Raw genomic sequence first — 24,288 nt, forward strand, 5'->3', positions numbered from 1 at the left:
CTCGCTGCCCGTGTGAGTTTCGAGATAGCTGCAAGGTCCAAAGAGATTGTTGCGAAGCCGTCTCCCACAGAGAATGAGAACAAGAAGAAGAAGAAGAAGACGAAGAAGAAGAAGAAGAAGAAGAAGAAGAAGAAGAAAAGACTGCACCAGCAGGTGGGCATTATGGATGGATGAACTATTTCCTCTCTTGTAAAAAAAATTATTCCCTCTCGGTGTATATTGATATAGATGGACTATTTCGATGGTGTGCATGTCTTTGGAACAGAGTAGTAGCGTGGGTCCGCTTGACTATAAGGAACTATTTATCCGCATATATAGCTTTCTCTGCTACTCCTTCCAGTGATCGGTATGCAGTGCATGTGTCCGTAGACATGACAGCTTGTCCATGGAAGTTCAACTACGGCGACCATCATGTTTCATCTCGCGATTCCCACGACGCCTCTCCAACCCACGGCACCACGCCCCCCGACGTGCGCCTCACCCCTCTCGGCCGCACCGCCCCTCTGCCTTTGTGTGCATGACATGTGGGCCACCTAAAATGCGGCGAGCATCAAGTTTCTACCACAGCCACCCGTGATTCCCACGAGGCCGCTCGAACCCATGAAACCACACGTCCCCTGACCTGAGGCTCACCCCTCTTGGCCCCACTGCCCCTCTGCCTATGGGAGCATTACATGTGGACCAGTCACCTATCGGGTCCACATGTTATTGACTCAAAGGTAGGTGTAGTAAGGCGCTGAAGCTCAGTCCCGACGGCCCTGAGAGGGAAATGTAACTCCTGCGCCAAGGCTTGTGGTGCTCCCGCAGCACGAACTCGTGCCAAACTGAGATTTGTTTCTTTACTATACATGCACGCAACGATTTAATGGACATTGTAATCTCAACATGTGATGGGGAGCTCTAAATTTGAATTTGAAACTTATAAAATGAAAAGATTCAAAACAAATAAACTGGGAGAGAGGGAGTATATCGTAGGATGTGTCCCATACAAAATAAGTCCCCTGGTTTGTCACCGCGAAGATGCGGTTAGAAAGGAGCACAACGTCTTCCTACTCGTACGACAACAAATCGGCCGCAGACAGCATGGTCCGCCTTTGACCGCCATGTCCAAGGTTCGTGCTATCTTATAAAATCTCACCGTGGTTCCATCGTACCAATTCATGCAGTGGCCCATTGCACGGCTGATCCCAATGTTGGACAAAGGTTCTACGGGAACGGTGTCACCGTTGTAAATGTTGTGCAAATTGATGTTGGTACCCTCCCGTACATATGCAAGCCAATCTCCACTCGCACTGAGCCTAACCTGTGAAACAGTGGGCAGGGGGAGAATTAGGAAATGGACACGGAAGTAGTCTTTAGAATGCATTTACTACGTGATCAAACTCATCTTACCTGCTCATCGGAGGAAATCCGAGTGCCCCTCAACGTCGGCATCTCAAGGGGCGTCAACTTGCCACTACGGCCACGCCGCGCTGGAGAGACCCCCAAGGAAACATCCTCGTGCGTTCCACGGAACATCAAGATGCATTTGTATGAGTAGTTTATCTTGTGAGAGAAAAGGATGAACGAGGGAAGGCCTCTAGAGATAGAGATGGACACTACTACTACCAATGTGCTGGCCCGTGCGTTGCAATGGATCCAAAGTAGTAGAATAATACTTGTTCACGTGCTTGAAATATAAACACTCTAGTTTTGATATACATGTGTCAGCAGACATGACAGCTTGTCCATGGAAGTTGAACCACGGCGACCATCACGTTTTTTGTTTCTACCACAGCCACACACACACGCGATTCCCACGACGCCGCTCCAACACACGGCACGACGTCCCCCGACGTGGACATGGATCCTCTGACGTGGCTATCACTGCCTTGCCCTGCCTTTCCTTTGCTGATAGGTGGGACCCACGCTTATGGGTCCCACATGTCAGTGACAGAATGGTAGGATTGTTCGCGTCAGGGGATCCTCATCCCCCGACGTGCCCCTCATCCCTCTCGGCCCCACCTCTCCTCTGCCTTTGTGTGCATGACATGCAGGCCAGCTGAACTGCGGCGACCATCAACTTTCTACCACAGACATACCCGATTGGACGCGGTTTGCCTGCTCTGCTGCTGTGCTCCGATCCGTACTCCCGCACCATCAAATTTTCATCCAGCGGCTGTGACACATTTCGTCCTGGTCATCAATCCTCAGCTGGAGTACTTATGTACTACAGGTAGTACCCGCCGGTGTGGCCATCTATGCCTCATAACGCCTCGATGCCCAGCTGTGATACCCTCGCCATGGCCATGCCACCACCGGCCGGTTCATCTCGAACGAGTGAGTCGCGAACCACGCCACCACCATGAGAATGACATGTGGGCCAGCCGCATTTAAGGTCTGCATGTCATTGACTCATAGGCCGGGCACTAAGCCACTGAAGTTCGGTCCCGTGGGCCCCGGAGGGAAATGTAACTCCTGCGGCAGGCCTTGTGGTGCTCCCGCAGTACGAGCTCGTGCCAAAACTGGAATTTGTTTCTTACTACTACCAACTAGTACTAGTAAGGTACACGTGCATTGCACGCATGAGATTCTGGTGGTTTGTGCATTATGCTTCTACATGTGGAGCTTTCTGGATTCTAACATGTGGCAAAATCTGGTGGAATGTAAGGTTAGGCAAGTTTGATTAACTTAGGTGAGTGTTTGCTTCAAGCCACACCTTAGGCAAGCCACACTAAGGCCCCACATGAGATACACACAAAAAATGTGGCAAGATTCCCTTAGGCTTGCCAACTTGTGGTTCTCATTTTGAAGAACTAATAACTTTGCCTAACCTTAGTTGTGGCAAAGTTAGTCATGAATTATGTTCAACCATGGAGTCTTCTAGATTATACATGTGGCAGAATCTGGTGGATGATATCCAACGGCCAGTAGTGCTCGGATTTGCCATCTTTGTACCCTCGGATTGGCTTCATCCAACGACCAACTTTCAAAGTTTTTGACACACTATATAGGGGGTATAGATATAGATGTGCCGGTCCGTTGCAATGGATCCAAAGTATATCTATTTAGTGGAGTGCACTCTAAACACATTATCTATTTATTTTTCTCTAACCTTCCGTAGCCATGCAACCAAGCCACATAAGCTTCATGGGTGCCCCCACATCATATTATTCATACTACGTTGATTGAAAAAAAGATAAATCACCCAAAACAAGATCTTCCCGTTTTTTGTTCCTACGATGTTGTGCCGTGCACGTACCTACTAGTTGTATAGTGGTAGTACTAGTAATATAGTATTAGGAGTACAAACTTGGTACTAGTAGGAGTAGTACTAGTACGGAATGCTCCTACTCTATCAACGAGCCCCGTCTGACACCAAATTTCTTGGCTTCCGTGCTACAGCTAGATCTTCCCCTCGTTTCTGTTTCCCAACCCGGCGGCGGGCGGGGTGTCGGTTTGCTCAACGGCGGTCCCACATGAAAATGAAAATGCTAGGCAACACGCCTTCCCTAAGCTATGTGTCGTGCCGGACGGGCCGTGTTGTACTCCCGATTCCCGGGCGTGTGGGGGTGCGACGCGAACGCGGCAGGCCTTTTCCTTTTACCAGTAATGTGCCCGTGCGTTGTGACGGATCCAAAGTAGTAGAATAGTAGTATTTGTTCACAAACTTGAAAGAAATCACTATTGTTTTGATATACTCCTAATATATTACTCCCTCCGTACCTAAATATTTGTCTTTTTTGAGATTTCAAATGGACTATCACATACGGATTATATAGACATATTCTAGTGTTTCTAGCAAGATGCCCGCGCGTTGCACGAAGTTGATGGAAAAGGTAAGCACAACTTATAAATTGACGGATGGAGTACTAGTTACAGTGATGCATATAATTAAGCAAAGGGATCGCACATGTCGGTATTGACTGGAACGAGAATGCAACAACACAATAAGAATTAAGGCCACGATGATGCGATCGCAGTGGTGGTTACAGAAGGCAAGAAGAAAGATGGATCCACGAACGTACGACCTCCTCCTCCTCAACTTAGTGCGCCGGGCCACCGACCGGCGGCTAAGGAGCGGCGGCTTTTGTGGCGAGGTCGAGGTGCTTCTCAACAAAGGCATCCAAGGCTTCCAGCCAGTTGAGGAAGGCCAACGTCGTAGCGTCCTCACTGGCCTTGTAGATACCTATGTACACGATTTGCTCGTACACGTGGATGTGTAGGTCGACGAATTCTTGCAGGGCGAGGTGCCTCGCGGCGAGCGCGACCTCCAGGTGGACATTCTTCGTGGCGTCGGCGGGCAGTCGCAGGGCCACCAGTGCTTGAAAGAGGTTCCGGCCATGGAGGCCGATTAGGGTGGTAGGCAATGAGGAGCCCGGGCACGCGGGCTGGAGGAGTACGGGGATGTCGTCCGCGAGCTTCTTGAGGATGGTGAACTTGTTGCTGGTGGCAACGATCATCTGGTCCAACTAAGAGTCGTAGTTGGCGTCGACGACGGCCATCCACCAGCCGGTATCCAACACCGTCTGGAGACGATCCTCGGCGCCATGCCGCAGGCCGGCGTCGTGGACCATCTGGCGCAGCCGCTGGCCGCTCACGCGCATCGCCGCCATGGGTCTGGAGTGAGCTCTTTTGCGCTTAGTGTAGGTGCTTAGGCAAATGCTTAGGTGCGTACGATGTGGTAGATGCATTGGAATGGAGGGGCGCCTTTATATGAGGGCAATGAGGGCAAACTGCGTTGCATTCACATCGTGCAGCCTCTTTTCCTGGACCTCCTCCCATTACTTCCCTCATGCATTAATTGAAGGAGGATGCATTGGCCGTTCAACATATCGAGAACCGCTACTCCCCCTCGTCTGCATTAAAGACGTATCAGGAACTGCGCCGCCCACTGTCAAATCGAATACTCCCTCCGTCTAGGTGAGTATTAAGTCATCTTATGAAAACCAAATAGTAAACACATAGGCGTGGTGCATTAACTCTCACGTTGTTTCTTATTTTTTGACATAAATAGAGGAATCAACCAAGAAGAGATGTGGGGCTTGTATGCTTTTAATGACTTGAGACTATCAAACATGACATGCAGTGGTCAGTTCGTTGCACAAGAACAAATACAACCCACGTGAGCACACACGCATCTTATATAGCATCACATCCAATGGCTATAAAAGATGAATGAGACCAAATTATATCTCATCTAGATGAGTTCTAGCAAAACTGTATTAATAATACTTAGTACTCCTGTGCCATGTATCATATATTAGTATCATGTAGTACTTTATTTATTGCCATGTATGACACATAGTACTCAACTCTCTCTCTTTCTTCATTTAATTCTATGACACCTCATCAAAATTGCTAAGGCTAGTACCATTACAACCAGCCTTAGCAAATACTAAACATTAAGTTCTCTCGTTTTCCTCTCCACCTTGGTCACCTAGACGGAGGGAGTATACTGCGCGGGCTTTTCCTGCGCGGTAGGCGGGGCAGTTCCGCCTAGTCGGTTCGACAGAGACGCGAGAAGACGAGGGAGTATGCTGCTGCAAACGTAGGGCTGTGTGATTTGACAGCGAGTTACTGCTGGAGAGGTGGGGCCCCGTGATTTGACTTGCCATTATCATTTTAACTGCGGCGCTACGACCGGCGTGAGTCTCCCGATTCCTGACCACCTCCATACAGGTGCCTCTCCCAATGCTCCACCATGTAGTAGAGGCTGGCTCTTGCATGAGAGCCCACTTCTCCACTTTTCCTTGCCTCTCTTTCCTCCACATATGCAAAAATGCCATGTAAAGCGCACTATTGTACTTACTTGCTCCTACAGGTGCTTAAGCTTGCCACATAGGCATAAAGTCTGATGTGGCAACTTAATCAAGAAGAGAGAGACTAGTTTGGTGACCCAAGGAAGAAACGGTGCTAAGCGCGTGTACCTAGGTGAAAAGACAATTTTGAGTCTATAGCTAATTAAATGAAGCAAACTTAGCAACACCATTTCATTGGAAGAGGTCACTCCTTGGCAATGCAATAAATACTAGTACTCCCTGTGTCCCATAATATAAGAACGTTTTTGGCACTACACTAGTGTCAAAAACGTTCTTATATTATGGGACGGAGGGAGTACGAAGAAAGAGATAGAGAGAAGTAAAAAAATACACTTATAGCCAACCTTATAGCCAAAACCTTGTTGTATTATGAGTGACTAAGTGATGACTATGTATGACATGCCAACATCAGATAGCCTAACGCACCGTGTTAAATCTCCAAGGGCGCGACCGCACGAGCGACGCGACGGTCGTGGTAGGCGCGACCACGATACGGGCTGCTGGCAGCCCTTGGATCTGAGATCAAACGGTCGCATGCTAAGTTGCTGAAAATTTGCAGAATAACCCTCCAGGATAGGATATTCACCCATATGTCTAGAATCACGCCATGCAACCGTTCGATCTCAGATCCAAGGGCTCTCGGAAGCCCGTATCATGGGAGAATGGAAAGCCACTACCCTGCCGTTGGCACGCTAGCAGTTCGCTCCTACTCGTCCCCGCACGTCCTTCAATACTACGGCGGTTCGCTCCTAGTCGTCCCATCCATTCACATTACGGCAGTTCCACTAATCCTAACCCTCCTCCCAAATCCATGGCGTCCCAAATCTCCCCGATCGGCAGTGAGTACAAGGTTAGAACCATCACCGGCGATGAGTTCGACGTCATCTACACCCGTTATTCCGCGACGGTGAAAGGATGCCTTTCTCGCTTCAGACGCATGTTCGAAGACTCAGATGATGAGTGGGTCGCTGGGCTAGATGTTGAGTACACCACAGTCCTGGGACGAGGGAAGGATCTAAAGGACGAAGAGAGGAAGAAGCCCGCCGTGATCTAGGTTTGCGTGCATGACTTATGCTTGGTCTACCACATATGCCATGTCGACGTTGAGTGCCAGGATTTTAAGGACTTCCTCAAGAGCAACCTAGTCAAATTCGTTACTGTAGACTTTGGTAACGACAAAGAAGTCCTGCGTCGGATAGGCCTCGTTGTAGGCAACACCTTCGACCTCCAGAAGAATTGGCTGGTGTCCTCTCGTCAGCCTTCAATGCTGACCCTGGCAGGAGCCATGGTTCATCCTTCGTACGGTAAACTGGAGAAACCTCCATACACGTTTCATCGTCATGCATGGCAGCAGAATGTACTAGATATAGACCACATCCACTACGCTGCAATGGATGGCTACCTTTGCTTCAATATCTACAAGGGTTGGATGAAGAGCAACAGCCAAGTGTGCGGTTCAAGCAAAGAAGTACCGGCCAAGAGGAAGAGGGACAAGGACGAAGTCGAGGACGTGGACGAGGACTCCGAGTAAGGTGGCAGTGTCGTTGCTCATGGTGGTTCTAATGCAGTGTCTACCGGAATAGTTGCAAAGTTTAATTTCAGGTGTGCTTAATTTAATTTGAGGGGTGTGGTGTGCTGAGCCCCCAGCATAACTATGTTATGTTTCTTCTTGTTACTTTAACTCTTCAGTACGTACATACTAGTATTTCTTACATTTCATCTTTTAGTTGGTATAGTACTACCACTAGTTTCTTCACATTATATACGTACAATATATATGGCCAACATCATATAGCCAGCAGTTTAGTTGTCAAAGAATTTCAGGGTGCTTAGTTTTGTCAAAGAATTCCAGGGTGCTTAGTTTTATTTGAGGGGTGGGTTGTGCACTTGTGTTGGACACCATTATTGTGACAAGCCTTTTTAATAGTACTATATGCATAATTTGGCGACGAGCGCTCTCTATATGTACCACCTTTTTTTTAATTTCAAGTTTTGCTCCATGGCGCAATCCATCGATACTACTACTGTACAAAAGTGGAGTATATAGATTTTTTAAAAGGCTAGAGGGCGGGGCAGTCTAGCTCGGTCGGTTTCACGAGAGGCGAGGGCCTTTGTGATTTGACGACTCATTACTGCTATCAAATCGAATAGTACTGCGCCGCCCGCTGCACGCCCGGCGCCTCCATTAAACCCCTCCGTTAAACCCGCATGCAAACTGAGAATCCTACTCCTGCCACACGTCCGTTCATGAGCGGGCCGGAATTAAACGCAACACCGGCCGAGCTCCTCCCATCCGCCCTCAGTTTAAGCGAGGCTAGACGCTGGACAAGCTCCTACCGTCCGCCCTCTATTTACACGAGGCCAGACAGACAGCGGGCAAGAATCGCACCCCTCCGCCGCTCCCCCATCTCCTCCTTCACCATTTTCTCCACTCTTTCAATGGCTTCCGATGAGCCGTTCTCTGGCATATTGCCCGGCTGGGTGGCCCACAGAGCCATCCAGATACGGGCGAGGCCGCTCGGTGCTTCACCAACCTCGCTTGGCCCAACGGAGCCAGTTGCCGCCCCAAGCAGGCGCGTGGTTCAGCAACTCGCCGTTCCAGTTCAGCTCGATGAGGAGTGGCGAGTTGCTCCACGCTGGCACGGCGGCTAGCACGCCGGTACGGGCGCCGTCGCTGCCGCGTCGTACCACGCCACCAGTGTCTGCGGTGGCCGCGCCTCCCGTGTCTGTGGGCGCGCCTCCCGTGCCTGCGGCAGCGCCATGCAGGCAGAGACAGAAGCCGGGTGCGTGGAGAGCGACGAGTCGGTGGCCAGCTTCTCCGTGTCCGCCGCCATCATCGAGGAGAAGTAGAGCACCAGAGGCCGCCGCCACTTGGGACCCATGAAGGCCACCGCCGAGGCGACGACCGCGGATTCAGGTGGTTTCTTTGCTGCTTCATCTCTTCCGAGGACCTTCGTCGACCCAGCATGTGTCTGACGGACATGAGGAAGACAAAGGGATCCGCGGGCGGCCATTTAGAACTAAAATAAGTCTAGATACATCCATTTCTAGGACAAGTATTTCCAGACGGAGGGAGTATTAATTATACAAGAGAGCCGGATTGGCACCTCTTAGTTCATGTAAATGTAATGAAATCCATCATGTTTATATGAAGATCCGGCTTTTTATACGAAATCCTTCATGCTTATATGAAATCAGTCCGTGTTTGCACGAATTTCATCTGGTTGGTTAGAGTTGTAAAAATGTATGCCGCTGGCGTTTGATGTCGTCCTCCGCTTAAGGAAGCGGGAGGAAATTTGCCGACTGCCGTTGGAGATGCTCTTTATGCTGGAAATAATAGAGTGACATCCAATCCATTTGAGTTAATTGCCTGTATGATTGTCCCTCTATACAAAGTTAATTGCATGTAAAGTGTACACGTGACTTGCAGGGTGGCTACAGCTTCGTACAGAAAGTTAAAAAGAAACAAGTCCATCCTTAATCTTGTATTCTAAGTACTCTGTGGGTTCCACTGTCAGTATAGTGGAGAAAGAAGTATATATTAAATAAGTAGAGTAATATATAATATAAAAATATAAAGTTAAAAGACAGAATTCGAACTCATGTCATCGCGTTGCGAGCATCCGGCGCTAACCAGCCCAACACATTTTTGTTGTAGACCATGCTGGAGATATATCTCCATGTCTACTCTTATATATACTCCATTCGTTCCTAAATATTTGTGTTTTTCAGATTTCAAATGGACTACCACATACGGATGTGTATGTAGACATATTTTAGAGTGTAGATTCACTCATTTTGCTTCGTATGTCTTTTCAGGAAGGGGTCAGATTTGTCCTTGATTTATTTATGAGGTATCCAGATGGCACTGCACCGCCAAGAAAAGAGGGTAACATCAAAATTATGGACTACTTTTTTGAGTATGTTGGTAAGGTCCGGTCATAGTCACTTGTTGAAATCTCTAAAAAGACAAATACTCCCTCCGTCCGGAAATACTTGTCATCAAAATGGATAAAAGGAAATGTATCTAGACGTATTTTAGTTTTAGATACATCTCTTTTTATCCATTTTGATGACAAGTATTTTCGGACGGAGGGAGTAGAAAACAGAGTTGGTGATGATGGTGTGCGTGCCATCCTGCAATATAGGCCGTCGGATTTATATCTAACGGATAGGAAAGAAACTATGGTAATTTTGCGAAAATATACCCACACGTCTCTCCACGTCCGCAAATAAGGCCTTCCCTCGTTCAACCTTTTCTCTCACAAGATAAACTACTCATACAAATGCATCTTGATGTTCCGTGCAACGCACGGGCAGCTAGCTAATTTCTTTTAAAATAGTTGCTGCGACAATTGGGTTGAAGTGATATATTTTATGTCTGCCCCGAATGATTTCAGATTCACTAGTAGTAACAAAGAAAAGGTTTCCTTGTTAATTAACAGAACAGGGTGAAAACTATCACATGAGGCCGGTAAAAACAAGGCACACTGGGTTCAGCGTCATCGTCACTACAGCTGTGCGCGCGCGTGAAGTCTACATATCGAGGGGGCTACCGAGCAAGGCACCGAGACACAATGTTTGAGAGAGAAACCAATTGACAGATTATGATCAGATCGAGTTGTCACCCTTCTGCTGTCATTGTTGGGGGGGTGAGGGAGAGAAAGACGTATCGAGAGTGTGCGCGGTAGGCACAGAGGCACAACTAGCGAGTGTGTGTGTGTGTTTGAAAGAGGAGTAGATAGATTATTATCAAGATTGATGTGCCACCCTACTCCTTCGGTGCCGGGTAGTGTGTGTGTGTATGTTTGAGAGAGAAGCCAGTCGATAGATTAGTATCAAGATCGAGGTGTCACCCTACTCCTTCGGTGTTGGGAAGTGTGGGTGTGTGTGGGGGGGCAGTGACACTCACATATCTCTACTCTTATAAAAAAACAGAGTTGGTGATGATGGTGTTCCTGCCATCCTGCAATATAGGCCATCCGATTTACATCCGACGGACAGGAAGGAAACTATGGCAATTTTGCAAAAAGGTACCCACACCCCTCTCGCATTTGCAAATAAGGCATTCCCTCGTTCATCCTTTTCTCCCACAAGATAAACTTCTCATACAAATGCATCTTGATGTTCCGTGCAACGCATGGGCATCTTGCTAGTAGGGAGAAGGAGTTTGTGTGACACATATCTAGCTATATTAAGGGATAGGTAGATAGCATATGTGTGAGAGACATTATTATACTTTGAGACATTAGTGGCTGTGGGTGGGCGGAATTAAAGGGGTGGGCGTGTTAGACATAGAGAGCGTGTGTGTTTCTGTGTGAGAGACTTGTAGGACGGGGTAGAAAGACGAATTTAACCCTGACGGAGGGAGAGAAATACACGAAGTGCGCGTGTGTGATTCCGATGCCCACAGGGAAATGAGATATGTATGCGTGTGAGAGAGATTGCACAATTCATTCACGTATCACTATCTAGTGATCGTAGACATGCATCGCTTGAACATAAGTCAATATCTACTTCGTATCGTGGCCAAAGGTACAGTATCGATTCAACGCTATAAAGATTGGACACTCACATATCACTTTTTTTCTATTTAAATAAACCTTTTCAGTTGTGCATGCCAAAGTTACAGTGATGTTTCTTCAAACAACCAATGTAGCTATCATGTATATGCACCATTGTTACTCTTGCATTCAAATTCATTAGTCTTGGATGATTTAAGTTTCTATTTTGAAGTAATATATGTAATATTCATATATGAATTCAACGGGTACGCAATTTATGAAATGGATGCTATGTAATCATATGAGGTAACACTTTTAAGTAGCTGACTACAATATCCATTTCTTTTTGTGCGCCTCTACACTAACACGTCAATGCATTATGTTTAAAGTAGATAACCAATAGCAGTAAATTATCTATTTACACGAGAAATACATAGGCTGAGCGTTTGATCCCTTTTTTTGTGAACGCGCCACTACACCCGTACGATTGGTCGCGCCCGTGTGAACGTCCAAGTTATCGGCGCATCATCCCGAGTTATTGTCTTTTTTTTGGGGTGGACTTCACACCAGTTATTAACTGCTGACGCGTGCCCTGTGTACACAGTTTAGCATGACCTTCCCGCTAGCACGGTCCAAAATTAGTTGAAACTGGATACGAACGATCCCGCGGGTGGCAAAATCTCCCGCCTCCTTCTAAAATTTCCGCCACCTTAGTCTTTAGCATGTGAAATCCCCCTTTTGTCCTTGGTGCACGGAGACCAACAGTTACAATACCGCCCTCATCTACATGATAGGTCGGGGCTGCTTTGGTAACTTTCGGTTCCCCCACTACACGACACCCCCATTTCCTCCCCCCCTCCGGCAAAAACGACTAACTCCACAGCACCAGAGCAACTTACATCACGCCGTCCGTACTTCATCGCCCTTTCTCCCCTCCCCTCTCGAAACCCTAGACTGCTCATCCACCGGCGTACCATAGCCCATTCACTGCCAGCGGCGTCCACCTCGCCGGATCTGCTTCTGCGGTCGCATCTACCCCTCCCACCTCCCCTAGAAACAAGTAGACTGCTCATCCACCACCGTACCACAGCCCATTCAGTGTCGGCCTTGTCCATGGCGCCGAATCTGCTTCGCCGGTACTCTCGTCAACCGCCGCGCATCTGCAGCAGCTCATTCGTACTCCCCACCGGAGACGCTTCGTCCACACCCCTCGGAGCCACCCCACCGACGCCCCCGTCGACGGCCTCTGATCCTCTTCGCCGACACCTTCCTCAACCCTACCGGAGCCGCTTTGCCGACACCTTCCGCAACCCTACCGGAGCCGCTTCGCCGACACCATTGTCAACCCTACCGGAGTAGCTTCGCCTATGCCATTCTCAACCCTACCGGGGCCGCTTTGCCAACTCACACGTCCACGGCCTCAGAGCCGCTTCCTCGCACCCTCATCCAACCTACCGGAGCAGCTTCTGACGCCCCGTCCACGGCCGCAGATCCGCATCATCCACACCACCCTTAACCCAACCACCGGAGCAGCTTCTGACGCCCCGTCCACGGCCGCAGATCCGCATCGTCGACACCATCCTTAACCCAACCACCGGAGCAGCTTCTAACCCCCCGTCCACGGCCGCAGATCCGTATAGTCGACACCATCCTTAACCCAACCACCGGAGCAGCTTCTGACCCCCCGTCCACGGCCGCAGATCCGCGTCGTCGACACCATCCTTAACCCAACCACCGGAGCAGCTTCACCTACGCCCTCGTCCACGGCCACGGATCCGCTTCGCCCACACCGCCGTCCACCCTACCGGAGCCGCTCCACAAACACCCTACTCGACGGTTCTAGATCTCCTTATCGGACCCCGACAGCCAGCGCAGCGTCATCACCCTCGACGTTTCTAACCTGATTCCCACCGTCTGGAGAGATGCCAAGCACCCGTCACGGCCTAGGTACTTGTCACCTTTAAACCCGTCCAGCATCACCTGCCCGATGTACTTCAAATATACTAACCGGTCGTTGTTACCTGTTATGCAACTGGCAAAAACTACAAGGACGATGTTTCTTCTGGATCTAACAGCTTGGCCAACCAAGATCCTGGACTAAGGCATTGCTATGATCTTGTAAGCGCGTCTCTCTCTCTTGTATTGTTCTATGCCTGCCAGCGTGCTTTGCTAGGATTTTCGACCAGTAATCCCTTTGTGCAGACAATGATTTCTACTACTGGCTGCTAAATTAGATATGTAGATGTCATACATGATACTACCTCGTACCTCCGTTCCTAAATATAAGTCTTTCTAGAGATTCAACTATAGGCTACATACGGAGCAAAATGAGTGAATCTACACTCGAAAATGCATCTATATACATCTGTATGTGGTCCATACTGGAATCTCTACAAAGACATATATTTAGGAACAGGGGCAGTACATTACACAAAATCATAGGTGGCATGTAGGAATTCCAGTGCACTACATTAGGCTCCCTTAGAGTGCCTGCTAGTCCAGCATACAGAGTCATGGCTAGTTTATGGTATGCACACAATCGTTAATTGGTGGTTTAAATATGCGCAAGAGATATGCAATGTAGTATCATGTAGAGATGTCTGAAATTAGCCGTGTCAACTTGCAGATAGGGTTACACAATGAAAAAGTACAAGATGTATGTGGCAATTTCATGGAACATCGCAAAAAAAAGGAGAGGCAGCGGTGAGCCTATACAGTGTGCTATGGTACGTCACTCCTCCATTGCAATCATCGTCACATGTTATTTGTATGCCAGTTCTATTAGCCAAGTTTCTTAGGGACATTTATTACGAGTTATCCTAAGAAAATAAGCACCTGTGAATATAAGCTCCATGTAATAAGCCAACCAGTTCTTTTCATTGCGTTTTCAGCTTATCTTTGGTATGACTAGTGGAAAGTCTAGATTGCATTATATTTTTTTCATTTTGCTGCCCATATGGAAATTAATTTGACTTGCAAACATCACAAATTGAACCCAGTGCAGTAATTAATATGATAGGAAAACAGACCATCACTATTTGCTCAAAATGCAAATACAAAGATACCATCTACTTGGCACAATCTACTTTGGTCAATGTTTTCCATAGAGATCCCATTGCCTAATTTAAACGAAGAATGCATGACCCACATTTCAATGAAGAACAATTATTTATTGAAATTCGATGGTCCAAGTGGCTGGTTATTATCATATAGCAGCACCACCTGAAAGCATCATATAGCAGCAGCAGCTCATAGCAATTCATCATATAGCAGCAGCAGGAGCAGCTCATAGCAATTCATCATATAGCAGCAGCAGGAGCAGCTCATAGCAATTCATCATATAGCAGCAGCAGGAGCAGCTTGTAGCAACTCATCATATAGCAGCAGCAGCAGCTCATAGCAATTCATCATATAGCAGCAGCAGCAGTAGCTCATAGCAACTCATCATACAGCAGCTGCAGCAGCTCATAGCAATTCATCATATAGCAGCAGCAGGAGCAGCTCATAGCAATGCATCATATAGCAGCAGCAGAAGCAGCTCATAGCAATTCATCGTATAGTGGATCAGAATGAAAAATTGGCAAAAAATCAGAGGAGATCCTCACCTTGTTGGATGAGCTCATCCTTCAACAGCACCTCAAGGCCATGGCCTGGGATTAGGGGAGGGGGAAAAAGGTGCCTTCTGCCGCAGTGTGGCATCAGCCGTAGTTGTGCAGCGCCCGCCGGAGTAGTGCGTTGGACGAACCACAGTGGAGCAGCTGCTGGAGACCATGAGAATGAGGGACGGCGCCAGAGGGAGGAGCAGCCAGGGAGATTTGCCCCTACCCGCCGGCCATGTAGCCTAGCATCGTCGAGGACCAGGCCAGATGGGACCAGTGGCGACGGCTCGCTGGAGGAACCCTAGTGCTGCAGGCAGGGGATCGAGGTAGAGGGAAAGGGGATAGGAGATGCAAGCGGGCAGGGCAATGAATGATTGCGTGTTTGTTTTTACTTGAGGGTCAGGTGTGACACGGGCGTCAGCAGTTGCATTTTGAGTGTAATATAGGCAGACAACAGAGTAATTTCACTATTCCCCTTCCCTTCAATTTTTAGTGAGGTTCTACCCGAAACACCCCCCTCCAAAGCGAAATTAGTTAAGCCCATAACTCAAAAATGACTTCTTTACATCTTTTATGGCTTATTTTGACAATATGCCCTGAAAAGGCGGAATCGAACTGGCCCTTAACCTGCAATTCAATTGTGCGTGCAATGATGAATCACTCCTGCCTGCTATCTGTACATTTAGGCATCATCATACATGGCATAACCTAATACATGTGCATTCCATTGTAGAATCTGGAATATGCAATGTTTATGTTAGTGTTTATGTTAGTTCATATGTTGCACATGATGTTTAAATGCCCCTTAAATCTGGTCAGTCAAGTGATGGTCTTTAAGCCTCCTTCTTTGCTTCTTTTCTTGATATGTAAGATTTGCTCACACATCTGTTCAATTGCTTGTTTGCATCAGCCAGCCATACCAGGACTGTTTGCTTTGATTACTTGTTGTTCTTGACCTAACACTCTAACATAGCTTGTCAATGATTTAAACACTAAGGGCTGCTGTAGTGGGGCCTTCTTTAACTCATAGGTGACATAAAGGTTTGGCTGTACACTACAATAGGCTCTCCAAGAGTACCTGGAGATCCAGTTCGAAGGTATGCCTAGTTTTTACATAGTGCAGACATAGTAAATGCTCATTTCATTGTGTGCAAGTGCAAGAGATGCGGCATGTTTCATTATGTGGTGTTCTTTTGTTATAATCTCATCCTTTTGTGTTCACAGACTGGAAAGTATGCATATTTATCTTCCAAGGAGACGAGTAACTAGTTTGTGTCACCTTGCAGAGGGGGTGCAATGAAGATAAGATTGAGGATTTCCAAGTACAAGATGTTAGGAAGGAGCCTTGCAAGAGAAGTAGGAGCTGCGCTGAGCCTCTTCAACCTGCTAAGGTAAGTCACTGTATGCAACTCAACAGATCAATTCCTTGTTTGTTTCAGGCATAGTTAATTTTCTCTTTTCAATTGCTTTATTTGTCCTCAGTTAATGAGATGCCCAAATAATCATGCCTGATGTTCGGTACTTGTATCACTATTAGTTGACATAATTAAAGGCCTTACCATTTAATTACTCTGCCGAAGTGTGCCTGAAGCTTTGAAGTCTATTAACCAACTATTATTGCATGAGGCTCACAATCTAGTTTATACTACGCTAATGTTTGCATAGTTTTGCCTGCTGTAGTATGTTTGTATGAAACCCTCTGCTGTTCATTATGCTCCCTAAGACTTTAATTGAGGCACAGAATGGCCAACTGCTTGCTTACTTATATGCAACGTGCTGTCTAAATTTGTAACTTGTCTGTGTTTTCGATTGGGCCCCAACATCATGCTCCTCTGGTGAGCTAAGAGGGATTTCTGTATGCAGGCTACACAGACTATCTTTTTTATAATTTTTAAAATATCACCTGCTTATGCTTCATGACGTGTAACATTTTTTTTGAAAGTGACGTGTAACATTATTGTTAGTCCTGTTTTGCCATGTAGTACAAAATAGTGTATTGTTCGCTTCACTGTTGTAACTATATTTTTGCCCTAGTCATGTGTACTTACAGAAACATTTCGGGATGAAGTGACATCAACACAAAGATCTACGAGCAGTGCGGCATGGCCGTTACCGAATGATTATGGATTGGAATTGGAATGTGCTGATGTTCTCGAGCATCAACTAGAGGTGGCAAGACAACGTGTACATGATTGTCAACGTATAATCAACAAGTTGAGACTGGACATGCAGGTATTAGATGCAGGAGTCAAAAAAATGAAACAAGACACTGAGGTAACCACGAAGGAATTGGAGATTTTGCAGACTGAAATTTGTGCTATCTGAATCCGGCCAATCCTATTTTCTGAAGAGATTATAGTTCAAATGGAGTTAAGTTGATGCGCGTCCATGATGTATGAGCTGTATTTGCCCAGTGTATGTAATTTGCTGTTTGTGTATGCTTTATTATCACCTGTGCCAAACCATAATGCCCAGTGGGTATAATCGGCTGTAATTTCTTTATTGTATAGTGTAGGATTATTCTACCTTTCTATGCCTTGATCTCTTTGTTGTATAGTATTGAGTAGGATAATTCTTTGAATATGCTATATCGTTCAAACGGGGGCCAACTCGCCCGACCATGGCCCTTCACGGGCCGTCGGATCCATGGGCCTTCTACGTCTCATAGGATCCATAGGCCTTCTACGTCTCGTAGGATCCATGGGCCGCCGACTCATTTATGGGTCTTGTACGGGCCTTTAATCGGCCGTAGATGGGCCTTTAATGGAAATTGTACGTTTTATGGGCTGACCATAACGGGCCATTAATAGGCCGTATTTGGTGATGCTATGAAAATGGCCCAACAGACTAACGGTCCACAAACGGACCGACTGTAACGACGTGCTGAATTTGGCCCACAAGCAGAAAATGACAGTAATGGGCCGTAAGTAACCGAATGCTACAAATGAGCCCAAGCATAAATGGGCCCTCAGAAGGCCGAAAGTTAACTTGGGCTGGAAACGGCCCAACGGAATAACGGGCCGTTAATGGGTATAAAGTGATACACTGTTCATTACGGGCCAGTTTCACCACGGGCCGTTAATGGGTGTAAAGTAATACACTGTTCATTACGGGCCAGTTTCAGCACGGGCCTCTAATGGGCCAAGAGTTACAAAGGGCCTCATATGGGCCGAAAGACGTCCTGGGCTATACATGGGCCAGAAGTAAAAACGGACTAGAATCATATTGGATGGCCCAGATGACGCTACCGGGCCTAATTCGGATAGGGCGTAACGGGCCTTGGGTTAGCGGGCTGTAAATGGTCTATATGCGAACAGGCCGTTAACAGGCTTTCCATGGGCCGGCCCGCCAGCTTTTGACCAAGTCAAACGGGCCGGCCTTTTCATAGGAATGGGCCACTGTTGGGCCGTGCCACGTGTCGACGTATCATAGGCGCCTTCTGTCCAGTGAGTGGATGACATCTGTCCCAACGATGAGCCGACACGTGTTTCCTCTAGCCAATGATGATTTTACACGTGGAAAATCCCCATTGGTCGGGGCTGCTAACGGGTTATCGGATCCAAAACCCGACCCGATAGCTTAACGGCGTTCCGTTACGGTGGATGCCACGTGTCGATCACCCTTGATGAAAGCACTTCTGTGACGCGCGATTTATCGTCATGGAAGTGGACACTTCCGTGATGATAATTTGGGTAATGTCATGGAACACTTCTACGACAGCACACGTATGACTATCTTGATTCTGTCATAAATTTGTCATGGATGTACATGCATGACAAAAAACGTGACCTACTGTGACAAACACGTATCATCACGGAAGTGTATTTTTTGTAGTGAATGCCAACCAAAAGTCATCTGGGCCCCGACGACAATGGTAAAGAGTTCAATCAAAAGGTATACCGCTCCATGATTGGTTCCATGATTGGTTCTTTACTCTATTTATGTGCATCTAGGTCAGATATCATGCTTAGCATTTGCATGTGTGCCCGATTCCAAGCAGCACCAAAGGAATGGCATCACTTAGCTGTGAAGCGATTTCTTCGATATTTGGCTTACACCCCAACACTAGGATTATGGTATCCAAAGGGCTCAGAGTTTGATCTAGTTGGATTCTCAGATGCTGATTATGCTGATGACAAGGTTGATCACAAGTCCAAGTCATTCACATGTCACTTTCTAGGACGATCTCTTGTCTGTTGGTCTTCAAAGAAGCAGAACTGTGTGTCTCTCTCCACTGCTGAATCTAAATATATTGCTGCTGGATCTTGCTGCGCTTAGCTTCTATGGATGAAGCAAACTCTCAAGGACTATGGCATCCATCTGAAGCAAGTACCACTCTATTGCGACAATGAAAGCGCCATCAAGATTGCCAACAACCTAGTTCAGCACTCGAATACAAAGCACATTGAAATTCGTCATCACTTTCTCAGAGACCATGTCATGGAGGAAGATATTGATATCATTCACGTCAACACTGAAGAGAAATTGGCAGATATCTTCACAAAGCCCTAGGATGAGAAAAGGTTTTGCAAGTTGCGGTCTGAGCTAAATATCTTAGAATCCTCGAATGTCATGTGATTGGACACACATCCTAACGCTTATGCATGTTGATGACTTAGATGTGCAACACACAAAGTAAAGTATATCTTCAATCAATGAAGACATACACTCTAAGTGTGAATACATTAATGCGGAATATGACTTCGGAGCGCCACGATAATTGTGCGCCGTGTCTGGGTCTAATACATCCTATACGGTGGGTAACGCCACCACCAAACCTGTGTTTGAAGTGTTTCATTTGGCGTCACATTTGCAGAGTCTTCGCATTTTGCTTGTCTTCAACATTGATTTGTTTTCGCGTTTATCTTCACAATGTTGATTTGGTCTTATACTAATATATATACCTATATTTGTGTTATGTCCTCTACAGCATTCACTTATAGCTATGTCTTCTTGTTTGAATCCTTTGAGCTAAGTGAATGTGATCGGACCCTAACCCCTTCTATGCTTCTACCTCAGATTCTATCTATCTAAATCATATGCATTCTATTGAAATTGTCGAACGTCTTCTCTGCGTCCTTGTCAGCAGAAGATACAAAGACAAAAGTTGAATCTGTTTTAATGCTATATCCTTATTGCCTGAAACCCGGAGAAGCCGGAACAACCACCCGACAGTCCAGGCATGCGTGGGAACATGGAACAACTTCCATTGTGTTGCATGCTTGCCATGTGTCCTTCAGATGTGAACCACCAGGGGCACCTGCGTAATTACGCTGTGCTGTCCCTTTCCTTATAAATACTCAACTCACCGTGGTCATTATCTCTTCTTCCACCTCGCCACCTCGCACAAACCCTAGCGCCTCCGCTAGCTCGCGTCGACGCCGGAGACGAAGCGCTTAGCTGCCGCAACCTCTTCGACGCCGTCCTCACGCCGGCCGCAGACCTCATCCTCTCCGCCGCCGCCGTAGGTGTCTTTTGCTGCCAAGTTAGGGCGCGGGAGATTGAACTGCTCGGCCTCCCTCTCAACTTCGTCTAGCAGTTCTTCGTGTGTTAGTTAAATCTTACTTTTACTACCTTTTTGATCCATCATATCCATCCACTTTAACCAAAAGTGGTTTCTTAACTTCCATAAACTAGATCTGTCTTCTTCTGCATCTCATATCTTGCCAAGTATATTCACTTATGCTTCACAACTAGTTAGATTCCTCACTTGTACTTATTCTTGGATTCGTACAAATCTGGAACCAACTCTCATCAAATAAGTGAATGTCTTCGCGCTATGAGGTCAATGTCTTCAAATCTTCTAAGAATGCATATGACCTCTTCCCTTCCCTCACACCTCTAATGCTGTCACAGGTACATGTCCGTGGGAGAATCCCTAGGTTCTCATAGTCTACATTCATTTGCAGAATTCTTACAGCGTCACATCAATTCTCCTAAAGCCAATTCCTATCTGACCAGCAGACGAAAGCCATTCACAGTTTTGAAGCCTTTCAGCTTGAAAATAATGGCAGCAGAGAAGTCAGCTAGAAAGGGCGGCAGGCAGCACCGTGGGGATACATCACTACAAAAAAGACACATCCGTGACATTTTGGGCCGAACGAATTTTTTTCCTGTCATACTTATGACACTTCTATGACGATAATTATGACAAAACCCGGTATCATCATAGATGTGGTGGGGTCCTACTTCTATGACAAAAACTCATGACAAAAAATGGGCTTTTCGTCCTGGGCGGGCCGGAGACGCAGCTGCATGACATTCTTTGGGCCGTCCATGATGGAAAAAACCGTGGTAGAAGCGAGGGCGAGGAAAATATCGGGGTGTTCCCGGTTAGGGTAGGTGGTCGGGGCCGAGCGATGCGCGTTTCTCTTGTACACGCACGCGCGTGGGTGCGAGGCGTTGGGCTCTAACTGAACCCGAGCGAGGCGTTGGGCTAACTGAACCCGAGCGAGGCGTTGGGCTAACTGAACCCGAGCGATTGCACTGCAGGCTACGCGTTACTGAACCCGAGCGATCGATCGATGGCTGTTAACTGAACCCGATCGAGCGATTCCTTCGCTACTGCTGCTAACTGAAGCCGATCGGTGCTGCCTCTGGATGAACAGTGAGCATTACTGGGGGGGTTTGGATGAACAGTTCATGGTGGGGGTAGATGAACAGGACCCCGTGGTGTTGCCTCTGGATGAACAGGACCCCGATCGATCGAGCCGGTTGGGGCTGGATGAACAGGACCCCGTAGAGGGCAGGATGAACAGGACCACCCCGTGGAGGGCAGGATGAACAGTAGACGGTGGAGGGCTGGATGAATAGTAGCTCGTGGAGGTGTGGTTGAACAGGAGCCCGTGGAGAGGGCTGGTTGAATAGTAGTCGGTGGAGTAGCGCGCGGTGGATAACAGGAGCCCGTGGATGAACAGTCGCAGGTGGAGGCTGGAGGAGGTCGATGGTGGATGAACAGTAGCCCGTGGAGGCTGGAGGGGGTCGATGGTGGAGATGAACAGTATCCCGTGGTGTCCCGTTTTGCGGTACGCCACACCCCTCCCGATGAATAGGACCCCCGTTTCGACCGTAGCGCTCCAACACAAGTCTGTTTCCTCCGTTTTGCGGTACGCCACACCCCTCCCGATCAACAGGACCCCCATTTCGACCGTAGGAGGTCTGTTTCCTCCGTTTTGCGGTACGCCAGACCCCCCTTTCGAATGTGGCCGATCGAACACAAGGCCATTTCCTCCGTTCTCCGGTACGCCAGGCCTCATTTCCATCGGCTGTTCCGTCCAAGCCCTCCCGATGAACACGACAACGCATTTCATTCCGACCCAGCCGGTTGGCTCCCCATGAACATGACGACGACGCTGCTCCTCCGTTTCGACCCAGCCATGTACACGAGCCCTGGCCGTACGTACGTGCGAGTAGGCGTTCGAGACCCCGCCCGTATGTACGTATGTGACCGTATTTACTTTCTTGCCCCCTGGCCGCTGTACGTACGTGTACATGCTGCGTGCGCGCCTCTGCTACGACACGTGCGCGCCTCTACATCAACCAGTATGTACGTACACGTTCGCGACCAGAATGACAACGCTACGTACGCTTCGACCAGGTGGGTCCCAACTGTCAGGCACTTCCTTGCGTGCGAAGATGTAGCTGGTGGGTCCCAGCAGTCAGGGGGGCGAATCATTTTTTTTGCCCGGACGCACTTCCTTGCGTGCGAAGATGTAGCTGGTGGGTCCCAGCAGTCAGGGGGAAATGTTTTTTTCGTGAAATACGGTGGCCCGTCCGGTAGGTCCCCGCTGTCAGGTAGAGGAATATTTATTTTGCGCGTAATAAGGAGGCACTTCCTTGCTGCGGCCGTGGACCCAGCTGTCAGCCTCTACACGTACAGTCCACGTCCGATGGAAGCCGTTCCTTGACCACGTTGACCACGCCGCGCCGAGAGCACTAGGGCGGTGGAAGACGGCGAGGCCTAGGAAGGTGACGACGCGGAGCCAGGGAAGAAGCGACAGTGGATGCCCACGCGTAGAGGAGTATGAGGGTTCACTGGTTCGCTGCGGTGCGAGGCTGCCGTCGCCGCAGAATAACAGGGGGTGTGGGTGAGTAGAGGGATGGCCTGGCCAGCGGTGGGAGTAGTAGGGGGCAGTGAGGCCTCCGCCGCATCACAGCCGGCCACGGGAGGCAGAAGCACGAGGCACGACCGGCGCTGGTTTGGGCGGCTGGAGCAAGAAGACCAGAGGTTGAAGAAGCACTACGGCCGTTGGATGGACATCGTACGGTCAATGGAGCTAGAACGTGCATATTGACTAAGTTGACAAAGCCCTCCGTCCCCGTCAACTTAGTAGGCCCACAAGTCAGCCTGCCACTATACTGAGTCCCAACTAGCAGGGGGAGTATTCATTTTTTTGTGCGTAATAAGGAGGCACATCCTTGCGTGCGAAGATATAGTTGGTGGGTCCAAGCTGTGAGCGGCGGTAACATTTTTTTCGCGAAATATAGAGGCCCTTTCGGTGGGTCCCAGATGTCAGGTGGAGGAATCATTATTTTGTGCGTAATAAGGAGGCATTTCCTTGCGTGCGGCCGTGGACCCAGCTGTCAGCCTCTCCACGTACAGTCCACTTCAGATGCATGCCGGTCGTTGACCACGTTGACCAGGCCGCGCCGAGAGCACCAGGGCGGTGGACGACTGCGAGGCCTAAGAAGGGAATGACACGGAGGCAGGGAAGACTCGGCAGTTGTTTCCCACGTGGAGGGGAGTACAACTGAACGAGGGTTTACTGGTTCGTCTGCCGTCGCCGGAGAATAACAGCAGGTGTGGGTGAGTAGAGGGATGGCTAGGCCAGCGATGGGAGTACGGTGGGGCGGTGAGGCCTGCGCGGCAGCACAGCCGGCCGCGGCGAGGAGGGAGCAGGAAGTCCGGCTGGCGCTTGTTTGAGCGGCTGGAGCAGGAAGAGCAGAGTTTGAAGAAGCACGACGGCCGTTGGATTCACAACCAACAGTCACTGCTTGTGCGTCAACCTTTTTTTAGGAAAGCCTCAGATCTGTGGAAAACATCATACAGCCCATCTGCAATTATTTCTAATAATTTACAGCCCATTTGCTAATTACTAAGGTTTTTTTTGGAGCCCATATTCTTTTTGTTAGCATTACAGCCCATATTGTGGCCACGGTTAAAAAATTATACGAAATTTTGCATATTTCGGTGCGGTCCGAACTGTTTTTAATCCTGAAATTTCGAGTCACATTCAAACTGATTTTAAAAATAAATATATATCAATATAAAATCCAACAAATTGTCCATGCATAAAAATCAATGCAATTTAAAATCTCGAAATGAAAAAAAAATTGAAACAAATTGCCGGTTTGATGTGTTTTAAAAATGTACAACCCATTTCT

The sequence above is a fragment of the Aegilops tauschii genome, chromosome 4 (assembly GCF_002575655.3).
Source record: "Aegilops tauschii subsp. strangulata cultivar AL8/78 chromosome 4, Aet v6.0, whole genome shotgun sequence".
NCBI lineage: Eukaryota > Viridiplantae > Streptophyta > Magnoliopsida > Poales > Poaceae > Aegilops > Aegilops tauschii.